Source organism: Ziziphus jujuba, chromosome 2, assembly GCF_031755915.1.
Source record: "Ziziphus jujuba cultivar Dongzao chromosome 2, ASM3175591v1".
Lineage (NCBI taxonomy): Eukaryota > Viridiplantae > Streptophyta > Magnoliopsida > Rosales > Rhamnaceae > Ziziphus > Ziziphus jujuba.
In genome coordinates, this window is record NC_083380.1 from 32310654 (window position 1) to 32329802 (window position 19149).

Sequence of the window (19149 nt, forward strand, 5' to 3'; positions counted from 1 at the left end):
ATGGAGTTCAAAACCAGCCGTGACTCCTCGATGGGATTCTGGCCATCTCCGATGGCGGTGGCGCAAATTGAAGGTATATTCTTGACGTCCTGATTATAAGCTTCAATTTGGTACCTTATTTGTGAATTATGATTAAGTATTTTGAAATATGCCATTTTTGGATAAAATATTATTATTTTAATATGATAGTCTGAAAGATGTACTGTTTAATATTTAAATAATTATTATTTATATTGTAGATGTCAAATTTTGCTAAATTGAATAAATATGGTTTGAACCATATTTAGTACGAATTGATTTGTAGGTTGAGGAATTAATTATATTAACTTACTGGGATAGTGTATATATATATATATATGTGTGTGTGTGTGTGTGTTTAATTATTTAATTATTTATGAAATTGAATTGTTGTGGAAGAGATAAATTTTATGAGATTATGGTTTAATATTTACTAAATCTATTGTTGATTTAAATGTTGAGATTTTAATATGTAAATAATGCATTATGTGATTTAAATTCTGTATGAATTTTTATGCATCTTTTATTATTAATTTGGTGTAAATAAATTTTACGGATTTGAAGGAAATATTTAATTGAAAGATATTTAAAATGTATTTATGTGTTTAATAGTTATGTATGCTAGGACTTGGTATTCTGGTGATAGGAATTGAAATATTTAATCTGATGTATTTGATGATGGATTACAAGAGAGCATGAAATTTTATGAAACTGGTAAGGATGTATGATTTGATTATATTTTATCAAAATTCTATATTTTATAATATTATAAAATATTTTTATTGGTTTTCGATGCAACATACACGTACCGGTGTTCTGTAGTTGTGGTGGATGTGATTAGTGCAAAAGTGGATGTGGATGTGAGTAGCGCGTAGGTTGTAATGTTTCCCGTGAGTTGCCATCGGACTGAGGGCAGGCAAGTTTGATATTGGCCATAGCCGTCCCCTTCCATGGCCAGGATGATGGTTTAAGTAGCGGCACGGTGGGATGCCACGCTACCGTATGCCGGTTTCTTTATTTAACCTCTCCATCAGACTGTGCTTTAGGACGCTGGACACCGTAGGACACCACTGGTATATAGTATGTGCATAAAGTATCTTTTGTATATGTATATATATATATATATATATTTTATATTTTTATGAATCACACTGTACAGGGATAGCGATCCGATGTGGTCCATGAAAAGCTAGCCTCGTAATTATGTTGCCTGCGAGTTCAGGGGATTGGATGACCAATCTAGGCAATCATCCCGGACTGTATTGGTAGCAGGGTGCCAACGACAGCTGAAAGCATGGATTGCACAGCATGTTGGAGGGTATCGTTTGAACCCATGATACGAGTATATATTTCATAATATATTTTGAATTTAAAATATTATTTGACCTCGTACTATTCTATCTATTCATAACCTGATTTTCTAACATTATACTTAATTACTTTTATTGTCATTACTATTATTAATATTATTCTCATTATTAATATTACAATTATTATTTATCAGAATTTTGTTTACAATTATTCTCATTATTACTAATATTATCATCATCATTATGATTATTATTATTATTGCCATTATTTATTTTTATTTTTATTATTTCTATTATTACTATTAGCATATGATATATCCGGACAAGTATCATAGCCTAGGGGCAAGAAAGATAGCCATTGGACAAGTATAATAGTCTTTGGATAAGTGGTAGCCTTTGGGCATGTGAGATAGTCCTTGGGACAGCTGTGATTATGTGATAGTTCTTGGACTAGTGATTACCTTCGAGTAAATATGACAGATGATATTAGTACTACTTTTTATCATGAAAATGATTGCTATTATTATTATTGTTATTGGTTTGATGATTGTTTTACTTTTCTTCTTATATTACACATCGATATATGTTGTAACACAATATTTGAAATGTATTTGAAATATACGGCAATCAGTGGGTGGTGTGGGCGAACGTGAATGATTAAAGGTATAATTGGTTGTTTGTTTAGTTGATTATTCCTATTGCATATATATATGTATGTGTTTTATATAAATTGTTATTGAAGTGCTGCCACTGTGGAAATTATTGTAGTAAGGTAGGAGGGATAAGGTGGTACCATATAGGAGTGTAACTTTGTGTAGGTAAATTTTGTGGTAAGACCTTCCCTTAGGAGAAATGCTATTGGATTTTCCATTGAAAGGTCCGGTAGGGTTTCCCTGGGATCAGGGCTTATCTAGGGTTCCGGTGAGAGATCTTGGATGGGTCCTGACAAATGCAGTAATGAAAATGGTGATTAAACGGTAAAGCCTTCTCAGATTGTGCTTTAGTCTCAACTTAGCACTAGTGAACTGTTTATGGCAATAGATCCAAATACGAAGCAGCTGTTGTATTATGAGGACAAGGCAGACCATTCAAAAGGACCTATATCTAGAGAAGTTGTTGCTTGTTGAAAATACTTTGATATCTCTGCACAATGACAAATAGGTTAATTCCTCAAATCTCTCCATCAAAATTAATTTGGTTGTTTTTAGGTTGCTTATTACTATGGTATGTAAATGTGGTAATTTTCAGTCTTCAGTTATTTTTTCTGCCATTATTATTTTTATTATTATTTTTTCACCTTCTATTTTTTATAAGTACATATGAGTGGAATGAAAAAGGTACTGGTACATGATGTACATTGTTCAGTTTAGCTGTTTATGTTATATTTATAAGTTGTGGTTGAAATTCTAAGCAGATAAACACAACATTTCTTTATCCTTCTAGTATGATGCAAATAATGAGGAATTTTACTTTTTCACCAATTTGGATTGTATATCAAGTTAATTGTTTATTCAGTTTCCTTTTCATTACTTTCTTTCCTGTAGTCATGACTCATGACCAAGCTGTTTAGTTTTTGGCACCTCTGTCTTATACTAGTTCTTATTTTGTCATATCCGCTATTTTACTTTTAATTTCTATACCTTGTGATAAGCAATAGTTCTACAAATTACCATCTATTCTTTAAAGCCCATTTGATTGGTGGAACTATAAGGTATATTATTAGGTTCATTGGAATATAATAATGGAAGCTATATTGAGTTGGGACATATGAGGGTCCTATGCTATTATTGGAAGATAGGAATTTCTTTTTTGTTCACTTCCTTCCTTTTACTATGGTTTTATGTACCAAAATGTCTTTCATCTTTTAGAGTTTAGGTCTTTGTATGCATGATAGACATGGATATTTTTTCCATGGGCATGTCATTCCTTATTTTGATTGAATCTTGAATCTATGCTTACAAAGTTTCTCATTTATAGGATTACTACATTGACATCTACTCCCCAGAGGTTCTCAGCCTTTTTATTGACAATTTTGATCACCAACATCTACGACGCCATTTTGTCAAGAGATTGCTTGTTAATGATGTATGTATTTCAAATTAACTATCTATTATGTTAAAAAAAAATTAAACTGTCAGCTAGATTTACATTTCCATCTCATACTTATATATTATATTACATAAATGGAGGCACAGATATACATACATGATGCTTGTGCCTCTACCAACATGAATTGTGCATATATTATTGAAACTTTATGTTTTAAAATGTAACGGAACTCTCTTTGATTAGAATGTAGTGGAATTATTTCATGACTATGCTTAGCTGTCCATAAACTTGTCTAGTTATGTTGGATAAGAATGCAAATGGATAAAGATTTATTCATGGTAGAAATTTCTTATATTTTTTGTTGATATGTAGTTTAGTACCTTTTGTCAAGTGAATATGCATTTTTTCCTGTTGGACATGTCAACCTTTATATTCATTTTAGTTTTGGAATTCTTCTAAGGTAACCGTATATCCATTCAGATTATGGGTTACAAAATATTCACACATGAAATTCATTCAAGCTATGCGACTGTGTTAAATTGGAAATATCAGGAATGATATAATTCAGCAGTTGTGGCACTATCAGGAATGATATAATTCAGCGATGGACATATCCATTGGTGCCAGGTGTTAAGTTTTTTGGGAACTCTTCGATTATATTGGAAAGATAGGGGATGTATCAAGCATCAGGTAATTATCACAAAGTTATTAGAGGATATCCTTTTTATAATTGTTTGAAGAGTTGAGAATTTTCTCATGTACTCATAGCTTTATGAATGGTATCATTTATGTTAAATATTCACATAAAAGAAAGTACCAAGTAATTTGACTTTAAGTCTGCTAGAATCCTTATTTAAACATTTCTTTGTTACTTACGTTAAACTAATATTTATTTATGTCGATATTAATAAATGCAACTAAAACAGTAGAAAAGCTATTATCAGATAGTTGCACCTTATTGGTGCTTATTATTGAAGAATAGCTTCACACCTCTCTCTCTCTCTCTCTCTCTCTTTCTCTCTAAGAGAAAGGAGCTTTTAAAGTGCAATATAATCTTCATTTTTAGAGTATAACATATCACCATCTCTAATTTCTACTATGCTTCTTAATTGCATTTATACATAAGCTTCTTTGAGTATCCTGTATGGCTTTTAAATTATTTTATAATGGAATGAAAATTAGTCTGATTCTTGAGCAAAATACCAAAATGTGAATGGTTGCATGCTAACATTACTGAATTCCTACTGCTTTGTTCAAGCTACAAAAATTCTTTCTCTTACATCTGTTTGGCTTTTATATGCTGCCACGGAGATAACATGTTTTTTCATTGGTATGGCAGATAACTAGACTTGCTTTCTCCTCAATCGATTCAGACTACATCTATGTGGAAGGGGTTGATTACGAGGTGAATTATTTAAAGGTTGATTAAGAGGGTTCCAGTGCAACATGATTTTCATGGATCTATGAACTCTAGCTTTCAATTCAATAGCAAGGATTAGGTCATTTTTGAAATTGTACTCTAATATGAGCTACTTGAATCATCTATAGCCCTTGTAACATTCAAATACTTGCAATTTTTTTTTTCTTTTTCATGTTTCTTAATGGAAAATTTACTTTCTTCATTGTCGGTTGGAGGAGCAAGACCATATGCCAGTCGAACTGCATCTTAATAAAAAATATTTGTTAATATTTTTGTCCAAAAGTATAAACATTTTAAAAATATATGTCATATTTTCATAAGGTACATTCACAATTATTAATATAATTATATTTAAGCATAAAAAAATATAAAATATATATATGCACGATTATTTTTTATTAGTAATATATTTTTTTATTCTTATAAGATGCTGAATATAACTTTAGTAATGGTCTTCAACAAAAGAATCCATAAAAAATGGGAAAAAAAGTGGAAAATTTTCAAATAAATTTGATTACAGATGGTGCATCGGTATATTTTGGGTTTTTTCTCTTTAGGATCATTGAATAATGTATATTTTACATGTTGTTGCATTTAACACACATTAGGGGACTTGTGGGGGCCAAAAAATTGGTAAAATGTGATTACCATAGTAGTTTCGGTAATTACCGATGAAACCTACGGCAATTTTTCCAGCGACTACAAATTAATTACCGTAGGTTTCATCGGTAATTACAGAAGGCCCTATGGTAATCAAATTTTTATGCCAATTTGAGAACTTTTTCAGAACTTTTGGGGTTTTTTCTCCTTAGGATCATTGAAGAAAGTATATTTTGCATGTTGTTACATTTAACACACATTAGGGGACTTGTGGGGGCCAAAACATTGGTAAAATGTGATTACCATAGGGATTTCGGTAATTACCAATGAAACCTATGGTAATTTTTCCAGTAACTACAAATTGATTACCGTAGGTTTCATCGGTAATTACCGAAGATCCTACTGTAATCAAATTTTTATGCCAATTTGAGAACTTTTTCAGAACTTTTGGAGTTTTTTTCTCCGTAGGATCATTGAAGAAAGTATATTTTGCATGTTGTTGCATTAACACACATTAGGGAACTTATGGGGGCCAGAAAATTTGTAAAATGCTACAGGACCAAAGTCATCAAGAAACATATAAATTGCCACAACAAAATAGCAAAAGAGTCACTGAAGTATAAACAACCCAAATAAAGACAACCCACCAAGCCAGAAATAAAGCCACTTCTTTAAGAAAAGCAGAGCAAGGCAGTAAACCACAACCCAATTGGTAATCTTCGATGGAATTACCATCAAGTTGAGATAATCCTAGAAAGACAAGTAACAAAACTGAGGGTGTAAAAAACTGTAAAACTACGAGACATAAGAAATGATTGTGAAGGAAAAATTTTGCCCTGCTAAATTCCAAATTAGGGACTTTGCTAGCATGCAACCTCTGGTACCAAGACAAAAGAGTTTTGTTCTAGTACATTTGCAAGTTCGGTCACAAAGCAACAAGCTGCATGAAACCCAAAAGCAATAAGCACCAAATCCTAAATTTAGCAAAATATGAAGGCAAAATTCCTACACTTCCAAACAATCTCTCTAAATGTCCAACTTTGTTGACCAAATGCACATCTTTACCATCACCAATGTTCTTGTTGACCAACATTTCTGATAAAGGTTTAATCCATAGAATTGCCGTGAATAGAATCACCAAATAATTTGCATATAGAATTAGTCTAGCAAACCATCCGCATGAAATCATTGCCAAATTAGACCTGGACTGATAAGTTCCAAGCCAAAACGCCTTGGCACTCTTCGTTGTAGGCAAAAATAGAAAACCAACTAAGCAACCCATTAAAACAGCAATTGAAGATCTACCAAAACCATCAAGTGGACCAAAATTGAAATCCAGAACCAAAGGACAAATTAGGAAGCAAACCATATTCCCAGATATGGCTCCCAAAGCCCCAAAGAGAACACTCAGTCGCTTTTCAGACCTTCTCGATGCAGATTTTCAAAAGAAACCTTCCCGAGCAACATCAAAAACTTAAAAACACCCATAAATTCTAGTAGAATCGGAACAAAACTGTCAGGACCCGTCCAAGATCCCTCACCGGAACCCTAGACAAGCCCTGATCCCAGGGAAATCCTACCGGACCTTCCAATGGAAAATCAGGCAGAACCTCCCCTAAGGGTTGGACTTACCACAAATTTCCTGCACTGAAAACACACTTCTATATACATCCCCTTATTCCTCCCATATTACTACAATATAATTCCACAAATTTGCAGCACTCCAAATGAATAAAAGTAAATCAATGCATAATTAATAACTAAATGTCCAATACAGTATACAGAGCAGTACACAAATAAATTTGGAATTAATACAATGTCAGATAAAGAAGTAATACAAGATGAAGAGGAAAAAGGGAAGAAATGCTTCTTGGACTTTCGGCAATGAACTGAGACGTCGGGCTCGCCCCGGACGATCAACATCTCCCAAACCTTGTACCTAGGGGAACGGAATTTAAAAATATGAGATGCTAATCATCTCAGTGAATGACCCTATCTACTGTACACTTTTAATATTAATAATATAACAATAAAAGGAATTTAATTACTCAATACCAAACAATTAAATAAATAAATAAACAGTAATCATTTGAAAGTAATATTTTCTCTCAAAACCCTCACTATTCACTACGTTGGAAAGGTTCCCCTTTTAAAACATTTTCATAAAACCCGCTATCCGTATGCCCCAAAATCAAGGAATCGTTAATTTAATAAATAATAATTAAATGATCCAAATATAAATAAAATGTAATAAAATATAATAAATGATTTTAGAACACTTTAGGGTTTGAAATTTCTATCTGAAAATTTATACTTGACGCACCACATCATATACCAGTGATGCCCTCCGATACCCAGCGTCCCGAGCATTGACTGGCGGGGGGGTTAAATAGAGAAACTTGCATACGGTCGCTTCAGCGTTCCGACAACGCCGCTGCTGAAACCGTCATCCCGGCCATGGAGGGGGGCGGCTGATGCGCATTATATAAAACTTTCCTGCCCTCGGTCCAATAGTAACTCATGGGAGACATTATAACTTGCGCGCTCATCCACATATACAGTACAGAACACCAGTACTGTATGAGTGCGTCTAAAATAAATAATCAAATTTTATTATAAAAAGATACGCAAACTTTTCCAAAATCCACTATGGGAATTATACCATTTTTCGAGCTCAACCTCCCACATTTTTCTTTAACATTTCCAGTACAAATCCACCGATAACCATATACAAATAATTTTTCTCGTATCACGAAGTCCATCAATTAATATTCCACGGGCATAATTATAAAATTTGAAACCACCAATTTAAACCAATATTTTCCTTGAAATATTTAAAATCAAATCATGCCCAAAAATAATATAAAAATCCAAATACAATTAATTAAATGAAACCACATTGCTCATGCATAATAAATACAATTAAATCGCAATAATAATAATCGAGAATTTCTTAATAACCCAAACTTCCGTTTAGCATCAATGGGTATATATATATAAAATAATATTTTTTTTCCACAATTATATTTAAATTCCACCACATGAGCATAATTCTAGATATCAAATTAACACAAAATAAATATAATTAATCACCCCAAAATAGTTTTAAAGGTGGGTCACTCACCTGGAGCACGCAATTAAACCAAGATCCTCTATGGGATCAATTCCACGATGCACACGTGCTCCTAGAACAATAACATTATATATCTCAAATAAATTAATATTTTATTCGGATAAATAATACCCGATATCCGGGGGGTCTAACACAAACATTAACCAAAATTGACGAGTAATATACCGAATCGAAGCTTGAGTGACGAGGATTACGAATCTGGTCTTACTTCCCGGAGATCGGACCGGTGGTGGCCGAAATCTCACCGGAAAGCTCTCGGCCTTTAGAGCCTCGATTCTCCCAAACCATCACGAATTGGAGGAAAAGGACACCGGATTTGGATTCAGGGGGTCAGAATTAGTGGGGAGGGACCGACGGTGCAACTAGGTACTCGCCGGAACTGGATTTTCCAGCGAGCCGCCGAATCCCACCGGAAACCGTCACCGCCGGTGGCTGGTGGCCGAGATTTTTGGCGGTTTTGTAGATTGAGGGGAGAGGGTTCCAACAGGACTGGCGGTGAGGCAAACGGAGGCCGGACAGTGAAGAGATCTGGGTTTGAAGATTTTCGGCCCCTCGCCGGAAAATACTCCGATCCCGGATCGTCGGAGGTCCGGTAGCCGTGAAATTTGGTGGGCTGGCCAGAAATGAGGAGGTGGTGAGGGGTTGCTGGCGCGTGTGGCCTGAAAATGGCCGAAAATGGGTCAAACGGCGGTGGAGGGGAAAAATAGTTGTCGCCGGAAAAAGCTCCGATCCGGGTGCGTTACCGGCCGATTGGCCGTGAGATTTAGGTGGCCGGTCGGAATTGAGGAGGCGGAGGCAGTGGGGTGGCGCGTGTGGCCCTCCGGTGGCCGGAAGATGGCCAACCGGTGGTGGCCGATGTTTCTCCCCCTCTCTTTCTCTCTCCTTCTCTCTCCTCTTTCTCTTTTTTTCTCTTCTCTCCCATCTCACCTAAGAAAAACCACATGGGTGCCACTGTGCACTCACAGGAACGGCTGAGATCGCGACACGTGGTGTTTCACTGTTCACCGATTCAAAAATATTAAAATATTACGGTAATTGGAAAATTTCGCATGTCCATAACTTTCAAACCACATGTCCAAATTGGACGTGCCACTAGTCTACGGACTCGTATCGATGAGTACTTTACAACCATGCATGAGTCAAAGCTCAACTTTGCATGAATAAAAAGTCAACTCCGGCACCCCTTTGACAGTTTGGACCCCAATCTTGTTTTGCTAATATCTTTCAAACCGTAGCTCCGTTTTCAACGTGCTACTAGTCTACAAACTCATGCCAACGTGTACTTCGTAACGGTACCTCAGTCAACCTAGAATTCCATCCGAGTGAAAAAGTCAACTTTTGACCCCTTCGGTCAACGATCAAAGTCAAAGTCAACGGTCAACGGTTAACCTCGTTCAAAGTTGGAAAATTTCCGTTGTACTTTGGAACGGGGTGTTACAAAAACGGCCATTTGCTAAAGACCCAGATTCTTCTGATCCACCATTCAAGTATTTTTGAAGTAGCAAAGAAGAAATAACCACAAGCGAGAAGGTAAAAGCATTCCGATACTCGTATAAATAAAGGCGAGATTGAAGATGGGCATCGTCGAGCATTAGCCTGAAGATCTGAGCATTGCTTTCATCGAACTCAAACTTGTTGACCTTGGATTTGGTCCTCTTTCTAATCTCAGCATTGGTTTTGGATGAGAACCCAGAAGCCGAATCGGAGGAGCCACAAAAGGTTTCCTTGTATTAAATCTAAAATAAAGGACATCCAGGTCTTTTAAAATTTTTTTAAGGGTGTAATGGATATTAAAGGGCAAAACAAAAAGGTTCACCAATGCAAAGATATATATAGTCATAGCCTTTCTAAAAAGGGCATTGGGTTAAATTCCCCTTTATTAAAATTATTAATTTTGGGTCTTCTAAGCTGAGATTTATTAGCCCACACATCTCTAAATAGCCTCATATACGATAAGCAAAGCCTGTCATGGTATTTGATCCATTTTTGTTGTTATGCCAGCAAATTAGCAAATCTTCCCATATTTTATTTTGAATATTGTGGTTCATTAATAAAAATGGGCTTTCTTTTTATAAAGTTTAGAATAGAAAAGTTATGTGCTATTTGTCACTTGTCCTACTCTACAAGAATCATTTATAAAAACTCTAATTAAAATATGTAATCAAAGTGATCAAAATTTAATGATCCATTTGAGTACGCTGGGAACTATTTATACATGATATTATATAATAAAGGCACATAGACAACGATATAGCACACAGAGATATAGCTCAAAGCTGACGACTTATTCAAGAGCCAGGACTATATTGCCATATTTAACTTCAAGGGATCCTTTATTTTAAAGTCGCTGAAAAAGGTTTTCAACTTAGGATTTGCCTTGTATGCTTTAACATCATTTTGCTTGCAATGATAAAATTGTAAATTTGATCATGGATCCACCAAAATTAGCTAGATCTTGCGCATTTGTCTCTACTTTGCTTTCTTCATTTGCTTCAACATTTTGTTTGTTATGATAAAATAGTAAATTTGATGATGGATCCACTAAAAAATCATTAACAAGATGGCTTTCTTCATTTGCTTCAACATTTTACCATTTTATATAAGAGTTCGATTTCTTTCTTCTGGAACTTAAAAATAAAATAAAATATAAATAAATAAATAATCAGTTTCTATTATTCTATATTCCTAGCAAATTTTTATTGGACCAATCATAATCATCTGCCAACATAAATTTACTCCATACCTAGAACTGAAAAAATTAATTTAATACAAAGTTTTGTCGCACGGTAAATGAGAATCTAATTCTCAAATACTAATTAAAATAAACGATATATAAAGCACATTTATCTTAGAAAATGTGAAAAAAAAAACCAACTTATTAAACTATATCTCTTAACATGATCCTACAATCTCATTAATCTCTTCGGATTCACCATCTGAAGCTGGTGTTGAGCATCTTGAATATGTTTTCCCTCCTTCATCATTTATAGGCTTTACAGTCTCTTCTTGTGGATATAAAAAAGGTTTTGGAGGCATTTGTAGGCTTTTGACATCTCCTTCAAGGATCTCTTTGACACTATTCATTGTTGGTCGATCATTTAGATTCATCTATATACACCATAATGCAACAATAATCATCTTCTTTCTTATTTTTGATTCATCCTCTGTTGCATCTTCCATTTCTAAGTCATTTCTGTCCTTAAATTGATCATAAATCCACGAAGGAAAGTAAATTTGACTTCTATGCTCTGCAACTGCATTCAAATTCTTTCTTTTATTGGCCATTTCCATTAATAGCATTCCAAAACTATAAACAACGCTTTGTTCGAAACTGCTCCAATATTCTTGTAGAACAACTTTGGAGCTATGTATCCCATGGTTCCTCTGGCTACGGTAAGAGAGACAATGCTATTGCCTAATGGAGATAATCTTGCAAGCCCGAAATCAGAAACTTTTGGAATAAAATTCTCATCCAAAAGAATGTTATGCGGCTTAATATCAAAAATGCAGAATTTGCATGTGGCATCCTCGATGAAGATATTCAATACCACGAGCCACTCCACATGAGAATTCACACATTGTCTTGCAATCTAAGGTGTTAATTCCTTCTTGAGAAAAAAAGATATTTTTCAAGAGATCCATTAGGCATAAAATCGTATACAAGAGTACGTTTTGATCCTTTAGCACAGAACCAACAAGCTACACAACATTGATATGGTGAATCCTTCCAATTGTAGAAACTTTATTGATGAATTCTTGCCCATTAGCATTGGATTTCTCTAGCATCTTGATTGCTACAAAACATTCACTACGAAGCTTTCCTTTATAAACAGAACCATAACCTCCTTCACCTAGTTTGTCCTTGAAACCCTTGGTCATCTTTCTAATATCGAAGTATGAATACCTTATAGGCATAAAATCGTTGTTAGTTTGTAAGAATTCTTCGATAATGTTATACATTGATAAATGTCATCTTCGCCATTTGCGTATAAGAAATGCAATTACAAATGGAGTCCCAAGTACGACTTTTGCTCCGCTCCACAAAAGTATTGTAGGAAAATATACACCAAAGGAGTTATCTGATAATTATCAATGTATAGTTTTAAAACTATATGTATAAAAATTTTCTTAACACATACCAATAGTTAATCGCTGACACAAATTTGAATTGTTTAGTATATATGCTTTTCAGTCTCAAAATTAAGGTCAAGTAATAAAATCATCGTCCTTTCTCATACAGCCCCAATGACAAAAATAATAATGATAAAATCATGAATCTAATTGATATAGTTGTATTAATTCTTTATTCTCGTATTCTTACATATTGGAGATCCTGTACTTGTTTTTCTTCTATGCTTATCTTTTAACACGTGATATATATATATATATATATATATATCCATACATATTTAATTTGAGGATATATCTGAGGACGAGCACTACAGGACCAAAAAAGAACCAAGTAAAAGAGGTTAATAAATTAGATGTCCAAATAAATGATCATGAATAAATCAATCAAGTAAAAAGACTTTGTGTGTGCAGAATTAAATATTAGCCAAAATATAGGATCATAGAAAATTCTCACAAATAAACTATCCAAAATTAGATTTTTCATATTTATCAAGCAGTTTATGAAAATTGTTTCTTTCTAGGATAGTAATAGTATATTAGAATGTTGAGACTTGAGAGAGGATACTCACAGGCAATTTCTTGAATGGTCATCTTATAATTCGACCATTCGTAGCCTACAGCAAGAAATAGAAATTAACATTGTCAGCTCACACAATTATATTATATATCTTCTGGAAAATATATTCCAATTTTTTTTAAAAAAAATGTTAATTTTCAGGCTTCTACAAATCCGTACAGTGGACCATGTTGTTGGAGCCCTCGAGATAGCAATCCCCTTTATCATTTTTAGCAAAACTTGGCAACCATGAAAGCTCAAAGCTGTATACAAGTTGATTGTGTATGTCTTTGTAGGAAATGTTGGTGCTGCTGTTTTCCCAAATTCTCGGCTATCGTGATGTGATCATAACCATCAACTCTATACGGCAAGAATCCTCTAACTTCGATATATTTGTTCCACCAACCTTCACATCAGAGTAGTATTCCTCTTTGGATAAAGTAGTACTAGCGGCACCACTACTGTTAATGCATGGATTAATGGGTATGTAAAGAGGAGAGTCAACTGTATTTTCAAACTTGACGAATGTTATAGCTTCTGAGAGTGAACATTGTTCACTCTCTAAATCCATACAACTTAAATATGGATCTCCGTAACTGAAGTTATAATTAAGCAAAGAGTAAGGAAGTACCGAGGAGCAATTAGTCTTGTCAATATTGACGTCCGCCAGTCGGATTTTGTAGTTATTGTAATTGATTGCGTGGACATAGTATTTTCCTTAATACAGGTATAAGACAGTAGAATGGTTGTCATTCTTGCAAGATAGTTCATACCTTTTCTTCCCGCAGTTTGGTGGATCGGTTTGAAGCCGAAAAGGGTAGCTTATATTGGGTATATTTCCACATGAAGATGCAGGGCAAAGGTGATAATTTTGATCTTTTGCACAGCTAGTTTGAAATTGTAAAGCACAGCTAGTTTGAAAATGGAAAACCATCAAAACAAGAAAGATGAAGTAGCCTAGGCCTGTGAATGATGAAGAGGGTCCTCCAATCTCCATTACCGGGGAAGAGGAAGAAGTAAATGATAGATTGTACCTTAGATCGCCGTAGTTTGGAGGATCCGTTAGGAGACAAAAAGGGTAGCCTGTATTAGCTATATTTCCACATGAAGATGGAGGGAAATGACGATCATGATCGTGAGGAAGACGATGCCACCTATATTGAATGGCAAAGAAGAAGGCGTCTTCCAATCTCCATGATCTTATCACAAATATAATTACTGCTTTATCATTTTCTTCTTCTTCATATCATCTACATACGTTGTTAGAGTTGGTGATCCGAATTTTTGTTAATCCGATTGGAAAAGTCGTAGTGTGACCCGTTTGGTGAATTTACTTTAAGAGAAAAAATGGGACTCTATGGTGGTAGCGGAGGTCGAGGACTGATAGGCCTGAGACCATAGACACACACAGATTTGTCTTTCAACAACTTGAGTGGTCGCATTCCTTCGCGGTATGGACCATTTCAATTTTTAAGTTTATTTCGTCCGTACAATATATATATTTTCGAAGATTTTTGGATGTATTGAGTTTTTGACGCTCTATTTGCTCACCTTTTGTACTAATCTTTATCAATAAAAGTTTGCCTCTTTTTGTCCATGGTTCTTTCCCGTCAAAGATTTTCCATGTAGATCTGTGTGTGTTTTGTTTCTCTTCTTCTATTACTATTGTTTTTGTTCTATTTTTTGCAACATACGTATACCAAGTCAGTCAGCGAAATGTTAATTATTGATGTATGTTGTAGACAAAGTTCTGTTGACATGTCATTACCAATATCAATCACTTTTTCAATGTAGGGACCTAATGTCTTCTTCTACCTCATTTATTCATAACTGAAAAGTCAAAATTATTATAATAAAAGAAATGTCTCTAATCAAAATTAAAAACACCAATATATCTATATATATATAATGTCTTAAACCATATATATTTTTCTTACTACATTGAAGTTATGATATATATATATATATAATAGTATATATATACATATATATATATATCAAAGAAACTTAAATTTGGCTGTCGCTTATGTGAACCCATATTAAGAACTAGTGAAAATATTGCAAAAGATGGGTGATCCGTTAATAGAAGTTACCCCTTTTTTTTTGTTGGACAATAAGTTGCCCATTTTCTTTGTTTGGGCACACTTTACACTGCATATTTATTATTTCAGAGTCAACAAAACCATTGAGAGAGATCATAAAAAACTAGCAATCACTACATTAAAATTTTTTTTGAAGTTTTTTTTTTTTTCTCTGTTCTTTTTGTAAAATTGCCGTATTATTATTAACTGAGTATGCATAAATGGTTCATAACCATAAATGGAATAGATTTCTTTGGTTGATGATACGTGGCATAACGTTTTTCATAAGTAGCTTCTCCTATGTGACACGAATCATCGGAAAGAAGCCAGGGAAACAGAAGAGATTACAAATTTCAGAACAATCCTTTGCTTTTAATTTAATATTTTTTACAAATAGCAATTTGACGATTAAATGAGTTGATCTAACGGTGTATAAGTCATGATCATAAGTTTTCAATGCTTATTCACCCTGGATATATTCATTCAAAGGCCTATATGACTTTTCAAAAGTTCGAATATTGGTGGTCAAGAATGAAGTGGTTCATCATTCTTTCTCTGTTTCTCTAGCATGATGTGCGCTACATTTATTTTTATTTGCCATATTAAATTAAAAAGCAAGTTGACACACATAACGAAACAAGAAAGAGTAGCAAGAAAACAAGAACAGAATTAGGATGCTAGTTAAGTTTAGAATTGTAAGAGTTATTCATACAAAACTAATCGCACTCAAGCAACAAACAGTGACTAACACACTTAACAAAATTTAACAGACTCTCATAGTTGTATTAATGTCATTGGTCAGCTACAAACAGACAACTAAATTTGAAAGCTGAGCTTGAAGTCTCCACTTGCCGCTGTCTATAACAGCCTCCTCTGCAATCTGCTGCTTAGAAGGCACACATCTCACTTCAAGTTCATTTTGTAGTGGATTTGATAACTAATTTCTATATGTTTTATCCTTGCATGTTGTTGTGGATTTCTAGCCAATTATGCGGCTCCAATATTATCACTCGAAATGAGACGGTTCGGAAAAGAAAGAATAATAAATAATAATTACATACATAAAATTTTAATTGGGTTCTTCGGTGTTTGCATTGTAAGAGAAAATGAGAATTAAGAATCATGAGCTTCTTGACTTGCAAACAAGAAGTACAGTTTGAAACTCCGAAATAATAATCTTTGTAGAAAGAAATACATTTGGATGATTATTATTCCAATTTCCAAGTTTGTTCTGAGGAAGGAAATTAAGGAAGTTCATGCTACTTGTAGTTTGCAATAAACCAAATCTTTGAGTTCCATTTTGTCAATTCTTAATTGGTCAGATCTTCATCATAGCTTATTCATGATTAGTCAGTCTCAAAACTATGGAAAAAAAAAAAACAAAACAAAACAAAACAAAAACACTGTCTCTAGTCAAACATAGAATCACCAATATTACGTAATATCTTAGCCATATTCTTCCAACCACATTGATGTAGAAAACACTGTCTCTAGTCAAGCAGTGTCTTTCCACCGCATATTCTTATTGAAGATTCAACAAAACCAATGAGAAAGATAGTAGGAAAAACTTTTTATAAGTATCATAATTTGAGCAGGGGGCAAAAAGACTAAGAAATCAAAAAAATGGAGATGAGTTTGCTACTTCTGTCGTTTTACATCTAGTAGTCCTTGTAACCCTTCTACAATTAAAGCCAAAGAAGCCATAACTAGAAGCAGGTTTAAGAGAAAATATAGCAAAGCAAAGGAGGATTACCTTCTACAGAAGCCATAACTAAAGGTAACAATAAAATTGTACTTGGTAATCTCCAACAAAGCAGAGGAGGATTACCTTCTACATTTGGTTAACTGGAGCACCACATGCCAGTGGACTCCAATTATCAACAACTCCCATTAAGAGACAAAACATGTGTCTAATTTATCCAAATTCAAGGGTAATCTTTGAACAACCTTTTCATTCTCAAAGTCAAACTTTGCTTGCTTTCAGTCTGTGGGTCCAACAGCAGTAAAATTTTCATTAGAAAAACAAAGAACCAGTCCAAGTCTTAGCAATAATAACATTTCCTTTTCATTCAAATAACCATAAGAAAACTGCCATGTAAATCTTTAAAACATAGCATGAACAAAGAACCAGTCCAAGTCTTAGCAATAATAACATTTCTTTCGTTCAAATAACCAAAAGAAAACTGCCATGTATATCGTTAAACATGGCATGCCAACAATAAATTTATTCAAATTACAGAAAGAGAAAAAACCAGAAATTACCTAATCGAACAAGAATGGATCCAAACCTCACTTTGATTTCAATATTCAAATCTTTCAGACCATTAATGAAAGCTTTACTATTCAGAAGACCATTTTCACAAATACCTTCAACTTCTATGTACTCAACCAGTCTCCTAACCCTCTCACTCTTCCTAACCACCGCGTTACTGCCAACTCTTTCCTTGAAATAGTCAAATGCAATAGTAATTCCACTCCTTCTATCAGTCCCTGATTAAAATACAATCTTGAATTGTTTCCTTAAGAATAAAAAAGAAAAAGAATCAATTACTAATTGCAAACATAAATATCTTAATTGTTTTACGTTGTATGAGGAGAATCATGAGCTTTCTTGACTTGCAACCGACAAGTGCAGTTTGAAACATGGAAATGATTGTTTCGTAAAAACATATTGTAACAATAATTTTATAGGTGGTAAAACAACCCAAAAAAATAATAATAATAATAAGAAGAAGAAGACGAAGAAGAAGAAGAAGAAGGAATGAAAACTAGAAGAACAAAATTTTACTGAAAGCTTTTGGCTCGTGAAGATTGTTAAACGCCGATCCAGTTGGACGATTATTTTTCCAATTTGAATTGAGAAGGACAACCAAGCAAATACATCCTACTTGTCATCTTTGAAACTTAATGGAAAAAAAAAAAGAATAAAAAAAAATAGTTCTTGTTGATTTTATACTCCTGGACAGTTTTCATTGGATAAATATTACTCCTACCCAAACATAAATTACTCTGTTTCTACAACGGAAAGATTAATTTGATACAAAATTTTTTCACATCCTAAATGAGAATTTCATTCTAAAACAATTATAATAGATAAAGCTCATCTGTCTTAGAAAATGTGAAAACAACAAACGGACTACTGTTATACTAAATCTATTAACTTGATTCTGTAATCTGATTAATCTCTTCGAACTCATCAAGATCTGAAGCTGTTGTTAAGCACCTTGAATTTGATTTCAGTCTTTTATCTTTTGGAAGCTGTTCTCGTGGATATAGAAAAGGTTTTGGAGGCTTGTAGGCTTTCAACTTCTCCTTCAAGCATTTCTCTGACTCTGTTTGTTGTTGGTCAGTCACTTGGTTTCATCTGTATGCACTCCAATGCCACTATAATCATCTTCTTTCTTGTTTTTGATTCATCCTCTGTTTCATCTTGCATTTCTAAGTCATTTCCTTCATTCAATTTATCATAAACCCATCAAGGAAAGTAAATTTGACTTGTATGCTCTGCGGCTGCATTCAAATTTTTTCTTCTAGTGGCCATTTCCATCAATAGCATTCCAAAACTATAAACATCCACTTGGTTAGAAACTCCAATGTTTTTGTAAAATAGCCATGGAGCTATATATCCCATGGTTCCTCTTGCTGCAGTAACAGAGACAATGCTATTGCCTAATGGGGATAATCTTGCAAGTCGAAATCAGAAACCTTTGGAATAAAATTTGTCGTGAAATTTCATGGCCGAGCTCGTCTCCATGTGAGCTTCTCCCTGGCTGGCTCGTAACAGGTTGGTAGTCGGAATGGGCAAAAAGGTCACGTTAAACGGCAATGATCCAGGGCCATGGGTCTTGGTG

At 34.1% G+C, this 19149-nt stretch overlaps 2 pseudogenes; both read right to left on the reverse strand.

The window, feature by feature from the left end:
- Positions 1-5965: 5965 nt before the first annotated feature.
- Positions 5966-10370, reverse strand: LOC112491778 (uncharacterized; annotated as a pseudogene).
- A 1052-nt stretch (positions 10371-11422) lies between these two features.
- On the reverse strand, positions 11423-13788 carry LOC107435624 (rust resistance kinase Lr10-like; annotated as a pseudogene).
- Positions 13789-19149: the final 5361 nt, after the last annotated feature.